The sequence below is a fragment of the Myotis davidii genome, unplaced genomic scaffold (genome assembly GCF_000327345.1).
Source record: "Myotis davidii unplaced genomic scaffold, ASM32734v1 scaffold333, whole genome shotgun sequence".
Lineage (NCBI taxonomy): Eukaryota > Metazoa > Chordata > Mammalia > Chiroptera > Vespertilionidae > Myotis > Myotis davidii.
In genome coordinates, this window is record NW_006285266.1 from 1,427,717 (window position 1) to 1,440,732 (window position 13,016).

General features: G+C 38.6%; 1 protein-coding gene across 1 annotated transcript in view; it reads left to right on the forward strand.

The window, feature by feature from the left end:
• The window catches only part of SMYD3 (SET and MYND domain containing 3), a 464,760-nt gene that overhangs the window by 1,244 nt on the left and 450,500 nt on the right, over positions 1-13,016 (forward strand). The window lies entirely within an intron of this gene.

A 13,016-nucleotide genomic window follows, 5' to 3' on the forward strand; every position in this document is an offset into this window, starting at 1 on the left:
GCAAGTCAGGTGGGGAAGGTTGGAGTCCTCTGTCACTGAAGCAAGCAAGCCTCCCTGTTCGCATCAGCTGCCTGGCTGCCGGCCGCCATCTTGGCTGCCAGTTAATTTGCATATCTTGCTGATTAGCCAATGGGAAGGGAAGCTGTCGTACGCCAATTACCATGTTTCTCTTTTATTAGTGTAGATATATATATATATGTGTGTATATATATATATACACATATAAAATTAAACTTTTACTCCTCTCAGTCTTCTTGTCCTCCTGATCTTAATCCTGTTTCTCAGAGATTACTACTGTTAAGTGTCTTTGTAGCATTTTTTGTGTAAACATATTCATATATCTATATCCTTTATTTAAAAAATACACAGATAAAGATTTTTGGCAAATTTCTGTCTACCTTGATTTTGTTTTTCATTTAATAGTGTATCTGGAGGAACTCTTGGTATCATCCCATTTTTTCCATTATGAATACACCGCAATCATAATTTTCCCTTTAATGAATGCTTAAACATTTCCCATGTTCCCTAATGCCACTAATGTACTGGGCATCCTTTTGTGCACAGTTTTGCACACTTCCACAAATTAATCTGTAGGATAACTTCTCAGTTGTATTGATTAGTAAAAGGATATATGCAGTTTGAATTTTTAAAGATAATGGCAAATTGCCTTCCAAGAGTTTGAGTTAATTTATAACAACTGACAGTCTATGAAAGTACTGCTGTTAACATATTTGAAATTCTTTAAAGAATGTGTAATTAACATTCAACATGACCTTTACTTCTAACCTTCTGATTAATTATGTAATAAATGTAATTAAGCTCTAATGAATTGTGTCATAATAAAAAGTCTAATTGGAAGTTTTCCGTCTGTGTCACTTGCTCCCACCCTCCACCCATCCTTTTTGCTTCTTATTTTGCTGTGTGGGGTGTGTGTGTGTGTTTGTGTGTGTCTGTTCTGTGTATGCACATGTACCTCCCCCTCAAGCTTCTTCTTTTCCTTCTTTAAAATCTAGGCCACGCTTATCTGAGGGACTTTCTGCGATTTCACTTTCTCTTGTGAAAGTAATTTCTCCAGCGTGGTCTTAATGGAAAAGAAACCAAATGTACAAAAAACTCAGAGGACCCACATTTTAATGACAATTCTGCCATTAGCTAGTTAAATTGTCCTGGAGAAAACACTTAAACTTCTGGGCCTCAACTTTCTAATCTGTACTACTAGTAAGAACTCGTATTTCTTAGACATCTGTTATGTACCCGGCACAGTTTTATCCTATTTACTTTTACAGGAATATTGAGAGGGTTGGTCACCATTATTATGTTCATATTATTAATAAGGAAACTTACTAGATATAGGATAGCAAGCAGCTTACCAAATGTCCTAGAGCTAGTAAGCTCTGGAGTTTGAGAAATGACTTGAGGCAGTTAGAATTTAGACTTTTAACTTCTCTTCTATTCCTAAATTTTATTCTTGCTCTAACATTCTAATTAGGTATTATTTCCCTTTTTCTTTTGTATTATCCTTTATCTTCTGGATTTTTGTCTTATTTTATTTTGTAATAAGGATGCACTCTATTCCCAAGGAACACAAACCTAAATACATAGAAATAAAAGGTTAGAAATAACATCTTCCTAATAAAAACAGGGAATCTGAAAAAAATTAAATTATTTTTACCTCATTTTGTAAACCAAAAATTCTGTCAGAGTTAGAAAGATACCAGATTTAGGTAAGATAATTAGCAAATATAGTAATAACAAAAGGAAAACATGAAAACAAACCCATGCTTTTTCTACAAAATAAATTCTAGAAAGACTGTTTTATGGTGATGTTTTAGCTGTTTTATTCATATGAAACAGAGCTGCATGTGTCAGGGGACTTCACGTTAAGAATATGACATATAGAATAGATGAATTCACATTTTCCTTGACACAAATCTTTTAGATCAGTGGTTCTCAACCTTCCTAATGCCGCGACCCTTTACTACAGTTCCTCATGTTGTGGTGACCCCGAATTTCATTGTTACAAATTGAACATAATTAAAGCATAGTGATTAATCACAAAATAATATCTAATTATATATGTGTTTTCCGATGGTCTTAGGCGACCCCTGTGAAAGGGTCGTTTGACCCCCAAAGGTGTCGCGACCCACAGGTTGAGAACTGCTGTTTTAGATGCACTTCCTTTCTGTTCTTAATTGCCTAAACATTTTTACTTTGATTTCCCTCTATTTTCATGAATGTTTTTCCCCAAGTTACCTTCTCCTTTTGCAGTACAATGAAGAAAACCCCTGTTATCCGATTAGAATGAGTAGAGGGAGTGTGGTGGGTGGATATGTCATTTTGATTCATGATAGTCCATGTATTTTTACCACATATATTAGCTGTTTACTGTAGCATCAATAATAATGTCGCCATCAGATATACTGCAGGAGGTAATGGGAAATGACCTAGTATGATGAAAGATACCTTACATAACAACAGTGAGTGCATACGCTTATATGTGCGTGGGGGTGGAGGAGTGTGTAGAGGTGGGACGGGAGTCAAAGATTGGCCAGAACATATGCATTTAAACTGCTCTGTTTAGCTCAACCTTAAGGAACAGCATTAAATATTGTAATTATTGTGGATACCTACAAAGCAGCCCAAAATTAAACTGACAGACTGAACTATGAACATTAATGAACAGGAGGCGCAAGCACTGGGAGTGGAAATTGATAGAGAGGATGTGAGTTTGTAGCAGAAAACCTATAATATGTTTTCCCCAGGGGGACGTAACTTCGGTTCACTAGCTGAGCATGTGATGTGTGGGGCGATGCCATCGAGTTATTTATGAGAGGCTGCTGAGGTATTACGGGGTGTCATGTCCCTTGTGCCCACAAGGATGGAATCGGTTTTCACCTTTTGTTTTTGAACTTAAGAAATATAAGAATAAATTTCATTATAAAAATCAACACAACATAAAATAATGCCCAGTAAAGAGGAAAAGTCTTCCCCCAGCTTCTTTCCCCCATTTCTGCTTCTGCTTCCAGAGGTGATCTCCGTGTGCGGGTTGGGAGTGGTGGATATACACCAATCTGTTCGTCTGTGCTTCAGATACAGTGTACACATACAGGGATATGTTTACCGCTGTTTACAGCACTGTTTCTGATACTGGCAAAAGTATTTTCTCATCAGTGCCTTTGCACTCCTCTGTGTATGCCTTCGTATGAGGTGTCATGTGTATAGAGGGGTTAGGTATGGGAGCCAGTCTTATTTCTGTATTAGCATGATCAGAGCATCACAGATGATTATGAGACCAAAGGGGAGGAGCAGGTGAAGTTTTCCTATAAAACAGCATTCTTGAAATTTGAAATATTGATAGTAAGTAAATCAATTTCAAATAAATTTTCAAATTATTTCATCTTGGCTGGATTTAATATGATTCATAATATGCACATTTTTAATTGAATTAATTGCTGAGCAAAATAAGCATCTGGGTATTGCATCAAATTGCAATTTATATGCCTTTAAAAAGTACTATATTAGCAGAGGGAGGCTCTTTTATGTTGATAATTATAGGCGTCTTTAAGAATGTGAATCATATTTTTGGGTTTGTATTTTATGCTTAGTTGTAGAATGATTTGATTCATTTTTGATGAATCCCATACTAGTAAGCACTGAATAGAATGATTTAATGACTTGATTTCTAGAATATCATACCAAAGTGGGGATAATGAAGAAAGACAAGCCCTTTGTTTACTTCATAAACAGCTCTATGCCAGGCTTTAGACTGTTAGGGCATGCAGTGTGTTCTGTGGAGAAGTTGGCTTTATATGTAATACTGTATTAAGGTTAAAATTACTTGATCGTATTTAAATTTTTTACTTCTAAAAATGTTTGGGGATTGCCTGGCTGGCGTGGTTCAGTGGTTGAGCATTGACCTATGAACCAGGAGGTCATGGTTCTATTCCCGGTCAGGGCACATGCCCGGGTTGTGGGTTTGATCCCCAGTGGGGGATGTGCAGGAGGCAGCCAGTCAGTGATTCTCATCATTGATGTTTCTATTTCTCTCTCCCTCTCCCTTCCTCTCTGAAGTCAATAAAAAAATATTTTTAAAAGATGTCTGGGGATCTGAGATTTTCTGCTCTCAGTCTCCATTTGTCTGGCGAGTGACCCCCTTACTCCTGTGCCTGCAGTCGGCACCTGTATATTGATAATTCTTTGAGACGCCATCTGCAGCCCTCCTTCCTGAGCACCAGACTTTGAAGGCAGCTGCCCTCTGAGGTGGCCTCTTCGTCCTGTGTCTGCAGTCTGTCCTCCTGCCCCCATGTTCTGACTTACAGAAACTAGGTTAACCCTCTCAGCCATTGATGGCCCTTCTCGTTCACTTTGGGAGTTAAACACTTGGTTGTTACTTGTGTTGGGGAGATGAAAGGCACGCGCCTCACCTGCCGTGTTCAGCTGGAACCCGGCATGGACACTAATCTGGCATGGAAGTTTCTTCCAAAGAAGATTAGAAGTCCGCAGACGTGAGGGATTTATTTTGCCCTTTCAGATAAAATGTATCAGCGAGCTCATTCCATCTTGATGTGGTCTCTCACCAGATCAGCGTGGTTGGCAAACTTCCTGTCGAAGGGCTGGATAATAAATATTTTAGTCTTTGTGGGCCATAAGATTTTTTGTCATAAGTACTCCATTCTGTTGTCAGAGTCAGAAATGAGTGAGTGAAACTGAGTGTGGCTGTTTCAGGAAAACTTTATGAAAACAACTGGCAGAATGGATTGGACCTGCGCCCTGCAGTAGATGATGGTTGACTTAGTTTGGGGCACTGAAGCTCTTTCTTACTATTTGCCTTCTCAATTAACCATTTTCCTGGGAAGTAAGAATTGATTCTTGTTTCTTCTCTTCCGTCAACTTCGTGCCCTGTGACCATCCTGACGCCTCACCCCTTTATATTTGGCCCGACCTGCCTGCTTTGGGTAAGGCCAGTGGGAAGGTGCTCTCGCTCTACATGTGATGCAGCTTTCCGTCGCTTTTAAGGCGACGCGTCTCATGTCTGTCACCAGGTCTCCAGCACGCTCGGAGGAGATTTCATGGAAGATTTTAATCAATACCTGTCAGTCAGCGCGGCTTGTTAGACAGCCTGCTTAGCTTTCCCATTTCCGTTTCCCAGATTCCAGCTTTTCAGGTCTTTATCTGTCAACTTGTAATTCAGTGTTGGATTACATTTGAGGCATAAAGAAGGAGATATTATTTACTTGCTATTAAGTGGTCTGTAAGTGAATGAAAAACTGTTGGGTTCTTTTTCCCTCTAAGTTGCATGGCAACTCACCTCTCCTAAGTTTTGCCCGAAGGAAACCTCTGTAGCTTGTTGCTTGTGAATAGAGTGATTCTTGCAGATGTGGTGAAAAAAAATCACGACACGTTTTTACATAGGTGTTCAGTTATTAATTATTAATAATTGGTAATTATTAATCACAGGTGGAATTGTTGAATAAGCTGGCTTAAAATAATTTGTAATGTATTTTAAGCCAGTTTCTCCATCCTTAGTGACCCAGCATCTGAGGAAAATACCATTATGAATTTTCACTTCCGTGTAAAGCTAACATGGGTAGGTTTCTAACCTATTCTGATGCATACAGATATTTGTTGGGATGGATATTACAAAACTGTAGATTTTAATTATTGGGAGGCTGCCTTACGGGTTATTGAGTCCACTCCTCTTACTGAATAAATGTCTGCTGTGCCCAGGTCATGAATTAGATGTTCTTCTTACCCAAACAGATTCAATATGTGCTGACCTTTCTCGTTTTTCACCCACTCCAATAATAAATAAACTGCTCAAAATTGAGTTTTTATTCCAACCAAAACCTAATGTTTATCAGTGTTTAAGTGTGTTATTGCGCTGTATCCAAGGAGGGAGGGAATGTTAGGTGAATGTGCAAAGGTTGTTTTGAGTAAGAAGGAAGAAGTAAATTTTCTGTTTCTAGTGTAACATCACATCATTCTTTCCTTTTGTAATCAAGCAATCAAGGTCAAGACACATTGTTTAAAGATAATTGTTAAACGGTTTACTGTCCTTTTACTTTTTGGATGGCCTTAATTTCAAATAATTGATGAGAAGTATACAGAAAATTACGCCTCCTAAATGGTACTAGTTCGAGAATAAATAATGAGATCTATTGAACACCTGCTAAATGCAAATGCATGTAATTGGTAGTACACTTATTTAAGGAAACCAAACATAAACAAAGCTAAATTGTTAAAACCGCTTACTGAGTCTTTACATTACAAAAGATTTCATTGGTATCACCAAAAGAATTCACTGAAGTGTTTTTTAAATATTAAAACATGTAAACCATTCTTTGAATTATAGGTTTTCCAAAATAGTCATTAAAAAGTTGTGTTTATTAAACAGTAATTTTGCCTTTTCTTTCATATAAAAATGCTTCTCCCCAAATCACAGTTACTAGACATAGGATAATTTGTTTTTACTTATAAATATGATACATGATATTTGTACAAATTCAAACAGTATGGGAAAATGTAAGGAGAAAGGCAGAACAACTTTTTTTATTTTTTTAGGAAAATTATTACCAGTTTTTCAGTATGTTAAACAAATTTACCATGAGTATTCTTAAAATCATGACTTGAGGTGGTGAACATACCATATGGTGTACAGATGATGTGTTGAAGAATTGTTTACCTGAAACCTGTATAATTTGGTTAACCAGTGTCACCCCAATAAATTTGATAAAAAGGGAAAAATGTTAGGATTGATTGCATTATAAATGTTACTTCTGTGCCAACAATATGCACACTAAAAATTTTGATATTCATTACCAAAAACCTGTCATAAAGTAGGAGAAACTTATAATTCTACCAATAAGGTTATGGCCCCCGCTTCCCTATACATAGCCTAGACATTTCTAAATGTTGTCAGTTTCATTCAACTTTGCTAAATTAATGGGTCACCTATGTTATCCAATTTCTGCTAGCATTTCTTTGGTCATTGGTGTGGTTTCTATTTTTTGTTCGTTTTTTCTTTCTTAGGCATGCTTTTCTTATTCATGTCCTTTACCTTTCTTTCTCTTTTTAAAATTGAAATAGTCATCCGTTTCTTAGTTATTTTGTAAGACCTTGCATTTTAGATACCTTTAGCGTTGTCTACATATATGTTTTAGATTTTGTTTTTCTTGTTTGTACTATATCTTTCAATCTTGTGTATGGTATTTGGTTTTCTCCTTCTGATGTACAAAAGTGATTTATTTTTTATGTAGTTTAATATGTACATCTTTTCTTTTATGGTTTCTGGGTTTTATGTCCTGCTTAGAAACATCTTCCTCACCTCAACATTATAAGATGTTAATGCCATACTGTGATAGTTCAATGATAAGTTTAGAATAGTGTTTTGTTGTTTTGTCTATTTAACATATGGAATGACCTCCTTTTTAGTTTAGTCTAGCTCAGTGCTTTTTCAGCCTAGCTACAGATAGAAGCCCCATAGTGATTAAAAGTGATTCAGAACCTGCTCCTATCTCATTGGTTAGAATATCTGGATAGGCCTGGTATTTAAAAAATATTTTTTATGTATGTGTGTGGTGTGTGTAACTGTGTAGCATTGTTCTAGGTTTGGGATTTTCTGCTCTCTCAGACCCAATTCCACCTTTCTGTAATAATTTTTATTATACTCTCTACACTTGAAATGAAATTTCATAGGTAATATAATCTAATAGTTACCTATTTTCAGAATTCAGTATCGGTATAATTCCTTAAGTGGAACATAAAGGAGAGAGAGAATGAAAATAACTTATAATTAAACAATGTGTATTTTAGTATGTAAATGCTCAGGCGTGACTAGACTAGAAGACAACTAAAAAGTCATGTCCATGCACATGATCGCTGTGAAAAGGGAAGTACAAAATGCAGATCAGAAAATGTGTTTTATTAATAATGCAAGCACTATGAATGGTGGTGCCTTTGTGGTATGCTTTTATGAAATATTGAATAACTTTAGCTAAAGTTCTTAAAACAGTCTTTCCTTGATTTACCTAGAAAATTCAGTGCTATTAAGACTATGTTAAAAACACGCTTTTTGTTTACATATATGAAAGGAGGTTATGTCTAGGCATAAATGTCTGATTGAACATTAAAAGTCATGTTGGATTTGGAACAGTTCTTCATTGTCTGGAACTGCCCTGCACTGGATGTCCTGCATCTCTGGTTCCTGGCCACTAAGTGACCAATGTACTCCTCAAGCACCATTATAAAAAGTACCCCATACATTTCTCAAAGAACCCCAGGATTATCCCTGCTGGGAAGCACTGGTTTAGTTAATGTTCTGAATCAATATAAATACGGCAACAATATATGAAAATACAGGGTGGGACAAAAGTATGTTTACAGCTGTTAGTATAGAAAATAATACAATAATCTATAATAATAAAAGTGTAATATGCTAATTAGACCGGACAGCCAAATGACCTTCTGGATGTCCTTCCGGACGACCTTCCAGATGAAGCCGCGGGGGAGAGGCAGAGGCGGCCGCTGTGGTGGGCAGGGGGCCGAGGCAGAGGTGGTTAGTGGTGATCAGGCAGGCAGGTGAGCAGTTAGGGGCGATCAGGCTGGCAGGCAGAGTGGTTAGGGGTGATCAGGCAGGCATGTAGAGTGGTTAGGGGGCAATCAGGCAGGCAGGTGATCAGTTAGGAGCAATGAGGCAGGCAGACAGAGTGGTTAGGGGCTATCAGACAGGCAAGTGAGCAGTTAGTGGTAATGAGCCAGGCAGGCAAGTGGTTTGGGGCGATGAGGCAGGCAGGTGAGTGGTTAAGGGCGATCTGGCAGGCAGACAAGTGGTTAGGGGTGATGAGACAGGCAGGCAAGTGGTTAGGGGCAATCAGGTAGGCAGGCGAGTGGTTAGGAGCCAGGTATCCTAGATTACGAGTCTGACTGCCAGTTAAACAATAATAATAAAAGTATAATATGCTAAACTGGCAGTCAGACATCCCCCGAGGGGTCCCAGATTGCAAGAGGGTGCAGGCCGGGCTGAGGGACCCCTAACACCTCCCCCCCCCACTTCATCGCGTGCATGAATTTCGTGCACTGGGCCTCTAGTTAATAGAAAATAATACAAAAATAAGCTTTGTGTTTTACATATGCACAGCTGTAAACCTACCTGCTTTTGCCCCACCCTGTATATAGAGTCTGAAGTTGTTTTTGTCATGCATGTACTGAAAAATGGAATTGAGTCATAATGTCTTTTTTTCCCTTCTTTTCCACCTAAACTCTTGTCTCCCATTGTCTTTGTTTCTTAACACAATATTTTAATTTCCTTTATCTTGTATGCTAACTTGTGCTTATTGTATATCATTGTTAATTTTGAACTGCGAGAACAGAAAACATTACAGCTGTATTGTGAACAAAATCTTAATTACATCCTGTATTTGCAGTAATGGAAGAAAACAGGAAAAAGTAAAATCAAGAAGGTCCTTTGAGAAACTGGCAGATTTTCTGTTATGTTATAAAGTGTCGTCGAGTTCTAGACACAGGTTAAAGTTTGTAGAGTGCAGATGATGCCTAATGTTTTTGTGTGATTGTGGGGTTTTGATTCAAAGTCAAATGCAGTAACTTCAAAGATTTTGTTGTACGTCTTTCCTTGGTATGCGTCCGTTAGTAAGCCTTATTAAGAAGTGATGGTGAACAGTAAGTCCTAACAATGTTGTAAAAACATGGATTTTAATATCATGGTAAGAAATGGAGTAGGATGTAAAGCTGACACTATATTACAGACCAATTTCAAGTAATGTGATTGTTTGTAATATAATATTTATATCGATCTGATTTGGCTTTTAGATGAAAAGAATGAGTATCTTTCTTGCCAAAGTGAGGGGGAAGAATAATATGTTTTCTGATGTTTTCATGCAGTGATCTCGGAATAGCCTTGAGAAACATAATGTCTAGTTCCTAATTATTGTTGAGAAATGAAAGCTCAATATTAATTATGCTAAAGTCGTAAATTGTTTTTGATAAGAATTCTCAAACATTTGGATGTTTAAATATGCCATCTAACAGATCAATTGGTTCATTACCTAGGGGTACATTTTGTAGTTACTTCACTCTGGTGAGCCAAGCTGCTCAAAGCTGGAGGTTTTACCCAAGGAGCAATGAGTGAGCCTTTGTAGGTCAGCATTGATTAGAAGCTGTATGTCCGCCTTCCTTTAGGAGGGGCGGTCCTTTTTCAGCCGGCAGTTCCTCCGGCTTTGAACAGAGCCCAAGGAGCTCGCTCTCTCAGAGACCCCCCGGCCCCGTGTGGCTCACTCCGGCCCACACGGCCAGTCCACTGAGGGCCCCTGTCAGGCTTCTTGACGTCTAACACAAACGGAAACTTTCCCACCACAGTCACGGTTCTCTCTTCGGTCGGCAGCCGGAAGCATCAGCAGCCTGCCTTTCCCTCAGTGAGGTTTGATTTGGCTGCTGAGCCCACGCTCATCCCAAGACCAGGTGGAGGAAAGGAAGCCCATAGGCTTATCTGAGTCAGTCTCTACCAGCCGAGCTTCCACAGGATGGCAGTTACCATCATGGGAAACTGTGTTAACTAAGACATACAAGTTTCTTTAATGCAGAGCTTTTTAGAACTTCTAGGGGGCTAAACGTAGTATTTTGAATCTCCCAGCAGGGTCTTTATTATGTTGTGGTTTTCAATCTTATTTGACAATGGAGCCATAATTTTTTAGGGATCTTACACATGTTGGCAATTGCTAATTGCTGCTCCAGGACTAGCCCCCTGCACAATAGAAACATTTCCCCCGCTGGGTTATGTTTTAATATGATGCCTGTCAGTGAGGACTGACATGAGAAGTGGCGGTAGGAAAGGCCATTGTAGTTGTAAACTATTGTTGCAGACATGGTCCAGTATGTTGATTAGCTCTCTCAGAATGAGTTCCTCCTGTGACTTACTACTTGGGTTTTTACTGCTTGGAACTATGCGTTTTTCTTTTCTGTCAAGTGAGAATTAGATAAGCTTTTATGCTTTTTCCCCCTTCCTTGCCTGTAAGGCAACTCAAATAAATGTGGCTCACAGCACAGTAATTATTTAGCGCTCATGCTTAGCATACTAAGGATTTTTATTCTCCCCTTTCATGTTTATGTAGCTCATTAGTTAGATCCCTGCTGTCGAGCTTCACTTTCCTCATCTATAATATAAGGACCTACCTTTTGGATTATTGTGAAAATAAAATCTTTTTTAATTGCTTGGTCATGTGTGTGGCACACTGTGGAATATGAAGTAAATGCTATAGTACTTTTTTCGTAATTTTAACATTTTTTTGTTTCCAGTTTCACAACCTTATTTTATATACATCTTTACTTTGAAGCAGCTCAGTCTTGTTTAGAAGTGAGAAGTATACATACTGAGAAAAAAGATTGCAAGCATCCAATTAAGAGCATTGCTATAGTGCAGGGATGGCGAACCTATGACACGCATGTCAGAGGTGACACGTGAACTCATTTTTTTTGGTTGATTTTTCTTTGTTAAATGGCATTTACATATATAAAATAAATATCAAAAATATAAATCTTTGTTTTACTATGGTTGCAAATATCAAAAAATTTCTCTATGTGACACGGCACCAGAGTTAAGTTAGGGTTTTTCAAAATGCTGACACGCCGAGCTCAAAAGGTTCGCCATCACTGCTATAGTGGGTATGAAGGAATGAAGTGAGGTAACCCTGAGTAGAGTTGATGACAGAAGTGATGTGCCCCTTGTAAATGATGTCTCCAGGATTGGGGTTATGAGGAAGTAGCAGTAGACACGGCTTCCCTCAACAACTTGATAGGGGTAGCCTTTCTGAGCAAAATGCTGGTTTGAACTTGAATCAGAGTCAGTTTCAAAGTAGCTGCAGCTTTTGTGAAATTTTCGGTTGTGTTGCATGTTTGTGCTGCAAGTGGAAAAGAGAGAGCTCCTTCTAGGAGATTTTTAGGCCCAGAAGCTGGGAAGCAGACTTACAATTTCTGAAATAAGAAGTGTTGTGAGCATCGGGCATGTCAGTGATGGGACTTCCAACTGTCGTTGGGAAAATAGAACATACTGGACATTTGGTCTAGCTGTCTCTCCTCCATCAGGGCTAAATATTAGGTAGCCTGGCATTTCATTCCATGGGGATGTAATCCACGAGGGGAGCCATGGCATTTCTGACCCAAGACTCAGAGAGAGAATGCCCTTCCCTTTAGCCCTCTCGTCCCGAGTGTTGCAGGATTGGTGACTGGCTCACTGGTCTTTTCTCTTCAGCCACCCCAGCAGGTGGCTAGGATCCTGGGTTCAGTGACCTTCTAATTTATCACCCACACTACATTCTCTGAAGGAAAAGGGGCACTATTAATCAGGACAACATAAATAAGACATTCCTGGGCAAACAGGACATTTGGTCATTTTAGCTAACAACCCCTTTTCTGTGTTATCTTAAAAAACACAGAGGTTTTATATTTTTTGTGATGTTAGCTTTCCTGATATGTCTGTGCTCACTATAGTAGCAGAAAATGCAGAAGACTATCTGCTCTGTTTTGATTTTCCCGAACCATGTGTTTTGTTTTCTAATGTGGAGTGTATTTTCTTTTTACCGTATTTGCCGGCGTATAAGACGACTGGGCGTATAAGATGACCCCCTAACATTTCCACTCAAAATACAGAGTTGGTTATATACTCGCCGTATAAGACTACCCCCTCTTCCGCACACCTTCCACACACCAAATAAAAGGTAAAACAATATCAGATTTGATTTTAACATTTTAATTTATATTCAAATGCTTATGACATGCAGGAAAACTGTCACAAGGCTGTATGTAATCAAACATATACATAAAACAGTGCAAGTTTATTACCGGTAAACATACCGGTAATTCACTAAAGAAAACACACTCTATAGACTGGTACCGTAGATGCTTCTCAGGAACACAGGCAAGCAGCCCACAACCTAGAGGGACTGTCAATGATAGAAGTAAGATAACAAATAGAGGTAGAGAGCAAGTGCCGGGCAAGTCCCTAGCAA